Consider the following 14,838-nt stretch of genomic DNA (forward strand, 5'->3'; position numbering starts at 1 on the left):
GTGTAAATGTATCTTCTTTCAGTTTATTCTATTCTTGTTCCTTCACCAGCTTAAAATCCAGAGGTTCCTTTGTTTGTCACCAACCCGGTTTCATTACAGGTTTTTCCATCTTATGATCTTTTTTTGTCTTTTCCCCATAAAAGTAAATATATTTCATGTATACTGTACTTGGAATATACTCTGATTTCTCTTTACTCTGATTTGATCTGTCCTGATCAATTCCTTCTTATTTGAAAACACCCTCTTCTCTCCTTCCCATTTTACCCTAACCTCATTCACTACAACCTTACCTTTGCCCCATCTGATCTCTATTTCCCACACTCCCTTCCCTCATTCCAAGTTAATTACAACTTTTTCTCCCACCCTTCTCCTACATCTGCTACTTTTATGTTTCTGCTGTTTTTCTCCCCTTCCCTGTCATCAGCTGTCCTCCACTCTTTGCTCCCTTTGGTCTCATGTAATGGGTTCACCTTTAACTTTTGCCCAGAAGGTTTTAGTTATCTTTCTGCATCACTCAATTAATGCACCTCTCATTTATCATTTTCCATGACACTTCCGGCCTTCTTCTTATTTTATTTAAAACTGTATCTCTCCCTAATTCCTATTCCTATTCCCTATCTCACTTTTCCTGTTGCTTTATCATACATGCCCCCTAGTGTGCACTGAGTTATTTTGCTCGTATTTTAAGTATTTGCTGATTATATAACCCTTTTAAATTGAAAGGTTTATGAATTGCAAATAAAGACGACGACTTCAAATTGGGGAAATCTGATGTCCTTAAGTAGCCTATATTCAGTAGCCCAATTAAGGAAAAAAAATGCAAAGTAACTTATTTTACAATTTAATAATGTAAAATTATTAAAATGCAGTAGAAAATTATAGACATACTTTAGAAAGTGTTCAGTATTTGTTTGTACATAAATCTACAGTTGAAACCAGATGTTTGCATATATTGTATTTAAAGAAACATGACCTCTTTAACTCACTGTCTTAGTTTCGCCAGAACCTCTCCTGTCAGTTCGGATTGCAAAATTATTTATTTTTGCTTAATACCAAAGAGATAAGAGGATAATTTTAGTATTACTTTCTTCAAATTCAAATGTATGCTAAGATTGCTATGCCTGGAAAAGCCAAAATGATGATGTTATTCTGTAACTTTGAATATTCTTACTTCAAAAGATCTAAGTCAAATAGACACATGCAAAAGTGTTTTTTATTAACACCTTGAACCTCCTGTTTGCTTGTGTAACATCATTGAAAAATCCAAAGAAATAAAATTAAGATATCAGGAAGAGGATTGTGAACAATTTGGGTCCAATCTCCAGATGTTGGCCATGTTCAGTTGTTTAAATAAAGTTATTCAAGAATAAACAACATAGGGATTTCCTTACCATCACACTGTTCAGACCCAGATATTCACATGTTTTTGGTAAAAGAAAAAAATGTATATACTAACTCCACAATAAAAGCAACACACATCGTGGAGATGGTGGCTGAATGTGGTAGGAGAGTTTTCTTATAAACAGAGAACTCAGTCCTGAAACTCAGTCCTTAAGCTGAAAGGCCACTCAAAGAGGAAGAACCTTTTACAGAAAAAGCAAAATAATAAAAAGTCAATTCTCAGTAAATACACTCAGGGACCAAGATGCTAATTTTTGGTGACACTTTCTGTAGTCTGATGAAACTAACTTTAACATGTTTGAACATCACTGCATTTGAAGGGAAAAAGAATCTTGCAAGTCAGAGAAATGCCAGCAGTTAAGTATCAGAATCAAGCTGGGCAGCAAAAGGGACTTGTGTATTTTCTAAAATAAATGGTGTCATGAGGAAATAATATAGGCCTAATATATTTGTAAAATCTCAAGACATCAGCAAAAGGACAATGAGTTGGTCGGATTTTAACAGAACTATCACATACCTTAGAAGTTGATGTAAAAATAATGTTTTTTTTTTGGCCACATAAATGATGATGCTCAGCAGCAACAACAACATATTGGCAACTACCGCTTAGAGTAGCTCATTGATATATTAATGCAGTAGCCATGTAGCCTGATGTAAAAAAACATTTTAATAGACAATGTCAAACACTGAGAAGTTTTAATTGTTATCAAACATTATCAAACATGCCGTTTTGAAGCCAAAAAAACTCTTCAGAAACATACAGATCCATGAGAAGCAACTCATTTAAAGTTAAAACTCAGTTTCACACAAAAACGCTAGCATAACTATTTAGTTGTTGAACTGAAAAGTTCAACAACCAAACTATCTATTAGCTAGATAGCTAATATAAAATTAGCTACCTAGCAAATTTTCTATTAGCAGCTTCACAAATCTTTTTGATAAACATTACATTACCAAGACACATTAAAACATACCTTTATCTCGGCTTTTTTCTATTCTTCCTCTTTTTTCTCTCTCCCTGAGGGATAAGTCCTTTTTTGCGACATGCTAACTTGTCTTCTACCGGAGCTTTGGACGTTTGGATTACCGGCGAAGCGTGCGTGACCTACCGCGGCCACCAGGGGGGCCCCAAGAGCAATTACTCTTTTTTTCCCCCTTTTTGTCCATAAAATAATACTACATAAAATAATACAACATAAAAATAATACTACATACATTATCAAATATATATTATTGTAAGAACAAATAACTTCATAACGAAATTGTGTGTTTTCATTATTATGATGACATGTACATCGTTACTAAAAAAAAAATCAGCTCTACTGAGGGGGTCCCTTAGTGGCCCTGGGGCCCTAAGCGGTTGCTTAGTTTGCTGATGCCTTGGTCCAGTCCTGATACCAATAAATGAGTTACAAAATGGTTTGACAAATTCAATGTTTTGGAGTGGCAATATCAAAGCTATGATCTCAACTGAATAGAACATTTTAGAACTGAGCTGGGAAAATGTTTGTGAGCAAGGCTCCTAGTGTTATTCTTAAATTGTAAATAACATTTACTTTCTTTGGTTGTAGAAGCCTTTTGAGATGTTTCACCAGCTTAATGGCTTCAAGAATTAGAAATCATTGCTAGTCATTGAAACAATTGCAATGATACCAAAAGTGCACTAGAAACATTTGATGACATTCATGGATCTCCAGTTTACCATTTTGAAGATGAAACAATCCAATCATACACTTTGTTTAAATCGAGTCATCCATCCACTCATCCAGCTCCCACTCATCCTAACAAGTAGCCAGCCACAGAATGTGTGGCCATCTGGTATTTTCTCAGATTTTTCCTCTGCTCTCTAGCGCTACCTTTTCCATTGTTCTCGCTTTCACAGTACCTCTTCTTGGCCTTCTTCCTCTTTTTCAAAGCTCATCTATGTTATGAACACATGGCTCCAGTGAGCCGTGAGGTTTCCCTCATTGTTACCCAGAGACAAGCTTGGCAGAAGACGTTGTGTAAGCAGTTCATTAGGTTCTGGACCCCAGACTCACATCATAATCACAATGGCTGCCATGATGAAAAATAACCAGAAAAGTACCCATCTTACATACAAAATTCAAATCACTCTAGTTATAGATGTTGTGCAACCTATTAAAGGCCAGCAAAAAACAAAAAAAACCTTCTGATTTAAAGCAGTTCAAGAAAAGCCATGAACTTTAAAACAAAGTGTTTGAAACTGTGGCCAGTTCACATTTTACAAATTTTTCTCTCTCCATCTAAAATGGAATATTTGTGAAGACATTTAATCTACGTATTAAGTGAGTTGAGCACTTTCATCTATCTTAATTCCATCATCAAATAATGGCTGGTGGTTTTCAAGCAGAATGAACAAAAATAATTCATGGGCACCGACTTACTGCCACAGCAACCAAACCAAAACCTTGTAAACTCCACACTTAACAATTTATTCTGCTATTTGGAAAGTAACTTTCTTAATAAGCGGTAGCAGTGCTAATCAGCTACAAAATGTCAAAAAGTCTGATTGTAGTAACAAATGTTCTTTTTTTCAGTATCTGTTATACAAGAATGCAGCCTTCAGAGTTAAACTCGGGACAAACTGCCCTAACAGGATGTTGCTGCCTGAGTGATCACTCAGATCCTGTATAACAGCAGCTGGTATGAGGTGTAAGAAAACCAACGCAAAGTTAGCTAAGGAACAGATGGACCAACTGGTCTCTTCTGGTGGGTTACCATGGTAATGAGGACTTGACCTTATTTGTGTGGAATATTTTAGCTGCTCTCTCCACCATCCCACTAAAAAGAAAACCAACCAAACAAACAAAAAAAAAAAACTTCATTATGTGTGTGTGTTTGCTTTTACTTATGACTGGAGTCCCTCAGAAGAATGTTTTAAGGTGATGAATCCAAACGGGATATTCTAAGTGGTCACCTAAAGAGGACAAGAAACGTCCTCACAATCTAAAATTTCTACAGCACTTTTACTCCAGAAAATATTAGATTGCCCAGAAATCCAAAGTAAAGATCTTGTTTGGTAAAAGATTCAAACTAAAAAAAGGCTAAATGCTGTAAATGGATGAGTGCAAGGGATATATATTATATAATATTGGCGAGGGAAAGTATTTCCTTTAATAGATGTTTAACAATAGATGTGCCTCATGAAACCAGTTACAAACATTGCAGAATTACATTTTATTAAACTCTATTCTTCAAGTCATGTGTGAGGTGAGGCTGATTTGTTTCCCATGGAACACAAGTGTTGTACAATACCGCTGATTTAATTAATTGCCATTCACACTCAATAATCTAAATTATGCATGCTCTTCTTTATAAAATTAAACCAGAGAGTGAAAATTAATTCAGAATGTTCTATTATTTTCAGAAGTAACAATCATAAAAATCTGTAAGTGAAAGTAGTAGCAGTCTCTGTGTTTGGGCTTTCGCACACAAAAAAATGCATATTTGTAAGTAACATATTGGAGGAAAGTACAAAACTGATAGAAAACTTGAGTTGTAACCTTTCACCTATTAGCGTGGGAGGCCCAGCTGTTGGTACGCATAGTTGGTAGTCTTTTCACAAGCTCTAACTGACCCCTTGCATATGAAGAAAGTTTGTTGCTATGGTATCCAGATGAATTTTAATGATTTGCTTGGAGAAGTTGCTATATAAAGACTTTATAGAAACCACTTTAATGTTTGCAGTGAGCTGTTCACCCCCCATCTACAAGCATGCAACAGTAATAGGTAATTTGAACTGTTAAAAGGTATTAGAGTGTTCCTTTTTAATGCAAGACTTCAAGTGGTCTATGCTTCCTTTTGTATTGCAGCCAACATCCCACCCATTTATCCCTTTATTGAATTAATAAATCAGCAGAGGATGTGGGTGTGGAGGTACTATAATCTCTTACTGCACTTTTCGCCTTTCACAACTTTGTGAACTTAATGTCAGCTGGTGAAAACAAGAAAAAAATCTATGTTATCGACTAAAAAGAACTTTTTGACATAGGAATGGATCATTTTTTTGTATTACTTTAAACAGCACTAAAGACAGAGGATGACCACCTAAAAAAGTTTAACAGGAGTTTGATTAAAAAAAAAATGTGTGATTTGTTAGAATTTCAATTTGACTTATTTCCAACATAGTATTTTAGAGACTTAATTACAAATTCCAGGTCTCAGGTCTGCCACTGTATACTTTTCTCTTTAAAAGGGTAACTTGTATAGTTTGAAATGCTGTGAAGCTATTTTCAGTAATAGCTACCTTACCTGTAGTAGACAGATGGCATATGATAGTTTAATGAATACTAAAAATTTATTGAAATTACGATGTCTGCAGTACACCACAACAAAGGCAAAATGTTGCTGAAAAACAGCTGTAAACCGCTGGTTTTGTCCTTGTTACTCTCTCTCTGTCTGCTCTAATCCAACGCCTCATGCAGCACTGGTGTTGGTCTGCTAGGGTTGCCCCTCTGTCCTGTAAAATGCAGAATTGTCCTTTATTTAGCAGTTAAGTATTGAATTCTGTATTGACTGGAGGTCTGTTTATCATTAAAGCATGAATGAAGGACAAGAATACTAAAGTCGTCTTGCCTCTCACGCCTCCATACAGCTCATCGTGGCTCCCACTATTTGAGAACTACTGGCCTAGTGCTTTCACTAAGTAGCCAAGCTCTCCTGTGATATTATTATATTGCCTTGTTTGACCATGCACAAACTATTCAAAAATTCTAATTCAATTCAAAAACACTTTATTGATTGAAGTACATTTGAAAGTATAAGCAGAAAGCAAGCCTTTTGTGGAATAGAAACATTCTTTCTTGTCCCACAACGGGAAAATTTCTGTGCAACATCAACAGAGTGACAGGGAATCAGAGCAAGAAGACTCTCACAAAGATAGAATATAAAGAAACAGTGTACTCCAGTCCAAATGAATGTGCAACTGAGTTGGTTAATCTAAAAATGTACAAAATGTGCATGTGTATTTCAGCATTAAAAAGACAAATTGTTTACAGTGAGGACAAAAAAAAAACTGTTAAACAACAGAGATGTACCGATAGCAGCAGAAATGTTATTCAGAATGAGGGACAGTGTACAGAAAGTGGTACAGATATGATGCCTTTAACCAGCATGTAAACACTTATTGAGTGTTTACATGCTGGGCTTTTGTTCTGATGAGAGAGGAACTGTTGCTGATGTATCCACCTTGTCTCTGTAATTAGGGACTTCTTTGGAGAGATGTGAATGTAGTGGTCTAAGGTGATTTTTTTGTTTCAATGAAATTGTGAGTCTTTTGTCAGGAACCCATATCTGAGCAGTCAAAAAAAAAGAATTTAAGACAAAAAAAAAAGGTTGTCCAGGCTCTGGCTCAAACCTGGGTCAGAATGTGTGTGTGTGTGTGTGTGTGTGTGTGTGTGTGTGTGTGTGTGTGTGTGTGTGTGTGTGTGTGGAGGGTTTCAGTCTTTCAAATGTGGTTAATACCATTTGTAAGGTCAACTTTATTCTTGCTTTTCTATAGCTGTTGCTAATAAAATGAAACTCAAGTGGAGTTTTATTTTATATTCACTTCCTGTTTTAGATGTTTTGATTTGAACTCAGAGCAGTGGCTTGTAAAAATGCACTGACTCCACAATTATTATCTGAAGAGACATTTAAAGAGCACTCCAATACTAAATATCAATTTGTCTCAACATTGTCACTTTACTGCTAATATTCTATATTTGTTGTAAACGTTCATTTTGCTAACTCACAGTGTTTTAATTTTGCTTGAATTTTCTGCCTGACTTTTAGTCTTTAAATAGTGAATTCAGCATTTTACAGTAAAAAAACAGTCACTTATCTCTGGTGAAGCTAAAAGCAACAAGTGACATTTCTGAAGGATCTTCCCTTCAGACTCCATTTAGATTTTGCACACAGCTCCCACTTAGCATACAGTAAAATCCTGTAATGATTATTTTTAACATGGGACTAAAGAAAAACAAATAATAATACCCATAGTACCGTAATGGAAATGTGCTATAGAAGTACTTATCTCTCAAATTGGCATAAATTCTACTATTGAAATGTGATATGCAGGCTGGTGATTTCATTCGAGGGACTTCACATCAAATGGCATCTCCTAAACATTGTTTCACACACTGAACAGTCTCTGACAATGGAATTGGAGATCTATATGCAAGACAATACATTACATCCTCCTGGGAGAAAAACAAGATGGTGCAGAATGTAATAAAATACAGCTGGCATGTGCAAAGAAACACTGTTTACATTGTTTCTGCTGTTTGGTATTTGAAGAGAGACAGGAAGATAAGAGGTCCAGAATATCCTGATTTTACAGTGTACTGCAAAACTACTCATACCCCTGAATATTTAAGCCCAAATATGTAATTCAATAACAACAAATCTGGTTTTATGAAATGACAAGATTGTGGTATTGTTAAAAAAAAATGCCAAGCAAAATTCCCTGCAAGAGCAAAGCCCCTTGCAAGAATGCACCCCTGTGCAAAAAAGACCCACAAGATCCATATCCAGGAGCACATGTCCAATATCCATGTGCAGGAAGCCATCCTGAAAAAACCCCCACATCCAAGTGAACAAGGGACAAAAGATCCACAAAACAAAAAAACAAAACACCTGTTTATCTCTGTGTCATGTCCTCAACAACATCTTGTCTCTCCGTCTTTCTCACATCCTGTCCCTGATTGTCTCTCTTATCTCTACTTGGTTGACAGGGTGGAAATCGGATGAATCAGACTCACATATCATTCAGGCGTTTGAGTGAAGCTTATGTGAATCTGATGTAGTTAATATGGTGGCAGCTGACAGCGCTGTGAAAATCCTACACAGCTGAGCAGCACAGAGACACTCCCACATACTGGCTTACGTGTGCTCACTCATATTCCTGCAATTGTAAGTGAGGTAAGCTTGTGCCCACTCATATGGATTTCTACAAAACCACCATCCCCCAAATCAATGTTTATCAGATTACACCACCTTTTGCTGTCCCTACATGATGCATCCTAGGGTTACCAACTTTTCCTTCAAATGTTTACAACACTGTAGCCATGAAAATAACATTTTGGTTTGGGACATTTAGGTATGGGATGTACAGGTCTCAGTAAATCCTCATGGGGGTGATGATGCTCTGGTTTGTTGGTTGTCTCCTGAGAAGAGAAGAAGAAAAGGACAGAAAACAAATACTAATTTTTCACCAGCACCCTTGTTGTTTCTGGGAGGTAAATTATTCAAATGAGGAAAACAGAAATTCTTCCCACACTGTCTTGTTTAAATTTTTTACCAAAGTAGTAGCTAATACAATTCTTTGGGAAGGAGTGGAGAGAATAATAAGTGGAATTTCTGCCAATGTTTTCAGTTTCTTTCAATCCTCACACAGAATCTATTTTCTTCACAAGCGGATAAATGTTTTTGTCACACTCTTTAAAATACTCCAGAGAAGCTGTTACAATCTTCAAAACCAAAATTGCCATGTTCCAAAAAGGAACATAATTGTGGAGCAGAAATACATTGTTTGTATGTGTGAGTCACTTTGAGTTGAAGAAGGAAGTAAATGAGTAATTTTCTTTTTTCTTTTCACAGTCATGTTCAATATAGGTACATTTTTGCTTGCTTTGGAGTTTGGCTGAAGTACAAAAACACGTTTTATTATTAACATATTAAGCAAAAACATCGCTGACATTTCTGCAGTTTTCTATTATTCATATCTTCATAATGGAGAAAGTAAGGAAAGCAAAATATAATTAAAGTGAAAATCTTTTTCTTTTCTTTTAAAATAATGACCAAACATTAAATGCACTTACCCTTCAGATTACATAAACAAAACGTTCAAAGTCCAACTGTCATTAAAATTTAGTTTAGTCTAACTTTAAGTACATACTGCCCAGTGTAAGTTAAATGTAAACTTCATTTATTAGTATTTTGTTGTCTTTTGTATTTCTAAATGTATATACATTTTTATGAATTTCTGTTGTGGGTTCCTGTAGTTAGGTGTGTATTTGTTCCTGTGTTTGTATATGCCCACATAAAAACAAACCAAGCTATTATAAGATGTCAGTCTTTGTGTGCTTGCTGTTCAAACTGTGATTTTCTCTTTGCATGTGTAAAAACATATGGTGAGTCAGTGTGTAGGAGTTGAGCGTCAGTGTGTGTGTGTGTGTGGGTGAGGGAGAGCTAGTGGTTAGGTGGTTATGAATAAAAGAGAGGGTTTGGGTTATGCACCAATAGATGGCACTCTATCCTTTTGTGATTGGGTACACCATGACCTAGACGAGGATCGTTCTAAATGCATATGTTTCCAAATGTAAGCTAAATAGCAAAACTGACTTTTCTTTCAATCTCCAACTTTTCTTTTGTTCTGCATGGGAATGCAATAAAATAAAGACAGAAAGCAGGCTACAAAGAGAGCGCCTTTCACTCCTGTGAGTGGATTGAAAGGAAATTGAGAATTGAAGCTTTTGAGAAGCTGAAAGATATCCTGGAAACACCTTCCTATTCATATGCACAATGATGCTCAAATGTAAAGCTGTGGTTTATTGCTGCCTGTTCTAAAAATAGGGCATACTGAAATGGAGTTACATAAATGTGTGACTCACTGGATAAACTATTTCTTTAGTATTTTTTTCATACAGCTCCTATCAATTCAACACCCAGGTCTGTGGGTGTGGTAAAGAAGGAAAGTACAGTAACATTACTGTCATATAGGAATCTACAGCTTTGTACAGTGTAAGTGAAGAAATACAGCTACAATGTAAATAAGAAATGAAAGAAAAGGGGGAAAAATGCATTTCAGCCATTGTATGCCACCCTTGCTCATGTTCATGCTGACACTGATATCCAAAAATAAATACCTGAAGCATGCAGTACTGGTGAAATATCTACTATCCGTTAATTTGTGTTTCTCTCTCATGTAATGCTGCATTAAAAACTCAGAGGCTTCAGGTTGCAGTGTGCCAAAAAATGAAACATTGTAAAATCTCAATTTTGGAATAGTACATTTCTAAAAAATAAAAAAAGAGAAAGAAGAAAAACTAGATTTACATAATTTGGCTTTATTGAACATATTAATACAATGCTGTGGGAAAAGTGAGTGAAGGTTCATTTACTACCAGGCTTTGCAGACCTGAAACTGCATATATTGTTGTCTTTTGCATCAAAAACTGGCCTTTTGTATGGCAATAAATTTGTTCAGGAGAAAAGTTCTGAAGATAAATAAATGTAAATGGGAAAATGTAAAACCTGCCACTGTTTATTTAAACAGGCAAAATGATTAATACAACTGATCATCAAGCAGGGTCATAGAATAGGAATGCAAACTTATATAAATATCTAATTATGCTCACAAAAAATTCACAGAAAATAGAGAATTCATTGTCTTTTAAGTGGTGTCCATAATCTTTAGGCAAATAACAGTGTAAAAAATATGAGACATGGATTAACACTGGCAAAGTCAAAGAATTAACAAAGTACATGCCTGATGACTTAAAAAACTGAAGTAAAACATTAGTTTTGCGGTCAAATTCACCACAATAATATTTTTTCATTACTGAAGTTCACAACCGTCTACGATCATAGACCACAAGGAAGACATGCAAGTGAAGTTCTTGCAGTGGCGTGGAGCTGAGCAGCTAGGCTTGGGTCACAGGGCAGATGGTTTGGTCTACTAATAAAAGCAAACATGCTCAGTCATGTGGAAAGAGTACGCTCACTCACACACAAAACATATGTCAACTCTTTCTGCTTTTAATTTCTGTTTGGGTCTCTCACTACAGGTGACTCAGCAGCTTGGAGGCCTCATTGGGTCTGAGCCATCAGTCCAGTAGAAATTAAAGTTCACAGTCCATGAGGTTTTCTTATTGTACAACCTGATGTATGGGGCATAACAGGGCAAAGTGCTCTAATTTCCTCACCTCCTGCCCCAAACACAGAGTGGAGGAGGGTGAAATAATAAACAGAAGAATCAGAATTCATACAGGCTGACAAAATTATTTCTTTTGAGCTTTTGGTGATACATTGATGAAAAAGATCCAAGCAACTGGAGACCTTATTTTATGCAAATCTAAGCAAACCTATATCTATTGTTGCACTTACTTTGAGTTTAAAGCTACAGAATAAATATTACAGGAATATATATATATATATATATATATATATATATATATATATATATATTGCATTTTTGAAGTCAGGGTGATTGAAATTATAATGATAGGCACCTTAACTATTGCCAAAAATGTCATTTAAGAGTTATATTGTAGAAAATGTAGAAATCCTAAGAACAATGGAGTGCTAAGAGTTAGTCAGAAGGGCAATCTTGGTTTAGCACTTTAACACAATTCAAATGAAAAAAATGTTCATAATCGTGGGATACATGGTATGTTAAAGGATATGCACTTTCTGCAGTTTTACAAGAGACCTTTTTAAAGTTTGCTTGTTTTTTCAGCCAAAGAATGTTTGTGTTTCAGCATGTTGTTTCCTTGGTGGAGACTGCCTGCTGCATCAATCTGCCTGGTCAGCTCAAATTATTTCTAAACAACTAGAGACCTGAAAAAGCGCAAGAATGAACCACCTTTGATGCTGCTGGACAAAATAGTGCCTAAAGAAAAATCCACCCATTTTTCTGGGCTCGTGGTGGAATGATAAGTCATACATTTTTATATTAGCAGAGACTTTATTTGGGTGAGCAAACAGTGGCGAACTTAACAAATGTCGCTTAGCGAAATCTAATTAAATAGTTAATATTCATTTCTAACAAGTTGTATCCCTTACAGTATATTATATTAATTTGTTTTAAATATAATCTACTTAAACCAGAGGTCAGTCTGACTAGCTTAAGTCTTCCACCAGTCTAAGGATTGGTTTACTACAAATTCACAGCAATATGGCATCTTTTGTCCACAGTTAAGGAAACTATTATTGATAACTCCATAGAACATTTCCACAAAAAAACATCCAATCAGGTCTATTTCTTGGACATGTAAAAAATAATCTTGGCCAGGGCATGTTGGTGCATTTTTTATTCACAATCTTTAGTATAATTTTCTTCAAATATGCAAAATTTTATTCTTGCCTTGGTCAAAAAATATTACATAAAACAGTCTGTAATCCTTGGCAGCATATGAATTTTTGCATTAAAGAATATGTTGTTTGATGTGTTTTAGATTCTAGTCTTCCATTTGTTATAAAATCTTTAAATTTGTTAAAATATGGCAGTGTAGAATCTTGCATATTTTTTTTTTTGTTTGCTCCTGCATTGTTGTTCTGATTGATCATTGTAGAGAATCAAAGTTGTTTCATGCTGGTTTACAAATCAGAAAAAAATCTCATATAAAATACAAGAAAAATATTCATACAAGTAGAAAAATACCAATTTAAACTTGTTTTATAAATAAAACTGGATTTTTATTCCAACCAAAACTGAATTGAGCTCTTGTGATGCACATTTTTATGACTGCCATGAAATCCTTTCAAAGTATTATGTTGCTTTGCGTTGCTTGTTGTTTTTTTATGTTTTGCATTTGACGGGTGGCCCTGCTAAGAGACATGTTTAATGAGAACATATTTCTGGATAATAGATGAAAAGTCAAAGTAAACACACCATGTTTATTTTTAGACACCTCATAGCTTTATCATGTCAGCCTCTTTTTAAAAAGCAAGCTGTGGAAAATCGCATTTGTATCCATGCAAGGATTATAAATGAATATGTTTTGTATAAATGATGATGATACATTTAACGTTTTATTTTTTGCAGTATTTTCATTGAGAATCCCAAGAAATGGTTGTCATCTGGAGAAATAATTGGAAACCAGTGAAAAAATCCATTAACTTTAATTAAAATACAACAATAAATCCTAGTGAGGAAAGAGTTGTTGCCAGGCTTCGTAGCATATGAGATGGCAGCTATGAAAATGGTAGTTGAACTTTACTAGATAAACTTTTCTTTTCTTTTCTCTTTTGTCAAAGGCAAAGCCCCGTTTTGGCAACTTTATAACAATTAGGGTGTTAGGGAATGATTTAATGAGACCTAAGAAAGACTGCAGAGCGCTAGACAAGTGCAGCACAGTGACACATTCACAGAAAGAGGTGTTAATTAAAGACTGAAGATTAGACTTTCCCCCCCCAGATCTATAAGGTAAAATTCTGATTTTGACTGAAATGTGTTTTTTAGATTCACAATCACACCTGTTCAATAAATAATAAAGCTATGACAGAGAAGAAGGATTAGATATAGATACAAAATGTGACAAAACTGATTTATACGGCACTATATGAATACATTTATTCATATACACGGCCAAGTCAGTCCATCTAAAAATCTAATTATTTATCATGTTTATATTCTCAACCTTTACTGTCCATGCCTGTTTATTTATAGTATTGAAGAGGTAAAAAAAGGTAACTATTCAATTCAAGTTCAGCTGCAGACATTAATTCATGCCTATAAAGTATCTGTATGTAACAAATATGAGACATGATATACAGCACCTTACAAAACTATTCATACCCCTTCCACTTTTTCAAATTTTGTCATGTTCACATTAAAAAAAATCAATATTTTAATTAAAAACATAACAAAGCAATGCAAAATTGTGATGTTAGGGGAAAGTGACAGATAATTTTAAGTTATTTTACAAATAAATATAAACAAAAATGTATTTTACTTCTGCACTGGGTATGTTTTACAATAACAGATTTAACTAAAGAGTTTACATTTATTTTTACAGTCACTCCCCAACCAACCTCAGTAAGCTTAAACTACCTTTGAAAGAATGAGAAATCATTTCACTCACTACATGTGCAAAGCTTGTAAAGTACCTCAAAAGTCTTGCAGCAGTAATTTCAATGAAAGGTGGTTCTACAAAATATTGATTTAGGAGGATTAATACACACACATGCTACTGTTGCCAGATTCTTACTTGTAAAACTACTGAAAACTATGTTTTCTTCCCACCTCACATTTATGCATTACTGTCAATCACATGACAGTTTGTGGTTGAAACGTGACATAATGTGAAAATGGTCAAGTGGTGTGAATGTTGTTACAAGGCACTACAAAGAAAAAGAAATTGTGGGAAAAAAATGACTTTTTTGAACGTTCATTTTAGAGCCCGTAATGTTTTTGTAGAATGGAAATGTTTTCCACTTGCATGTGCAGGTTGGACTCGATGATGTGCCATGCCAACAACGTTACTGAACACATCATGTAAACTCTTTGAAGATTTTGCTTTGGATCCTCCTTAGTCTTTGAGCTGAGGGATATTAAGCCAACAAACACAAAAACAGTGTTAAGGGAGAGAATAAAAGAAACAAAGACTTGACAGAACTGGGAGGAAAAAAAGTTTTTGCCAGATGCAATGAATTCAGTCAGAAGTACATTCTTACAATCAGTTTCCTTCTAATCATAATGGAAGGGATTTTATA

This window comes from Poecilia formosa, unplaced genomic scaffold, assembly GCF_000485575.1.
Source record: "Poecilia formosa unplaced genomic scaffold, Poecilia_formosa-5.1.2 Scaffold133, whole genome shotgun sequence".
Classification (NCBI taxonomy): Eukaryota; Metazoa; Chordata; class Actinopteri; order Cyprinodontiformes; family Poeciliidae; genus Poecilia; species Poecilia formosa.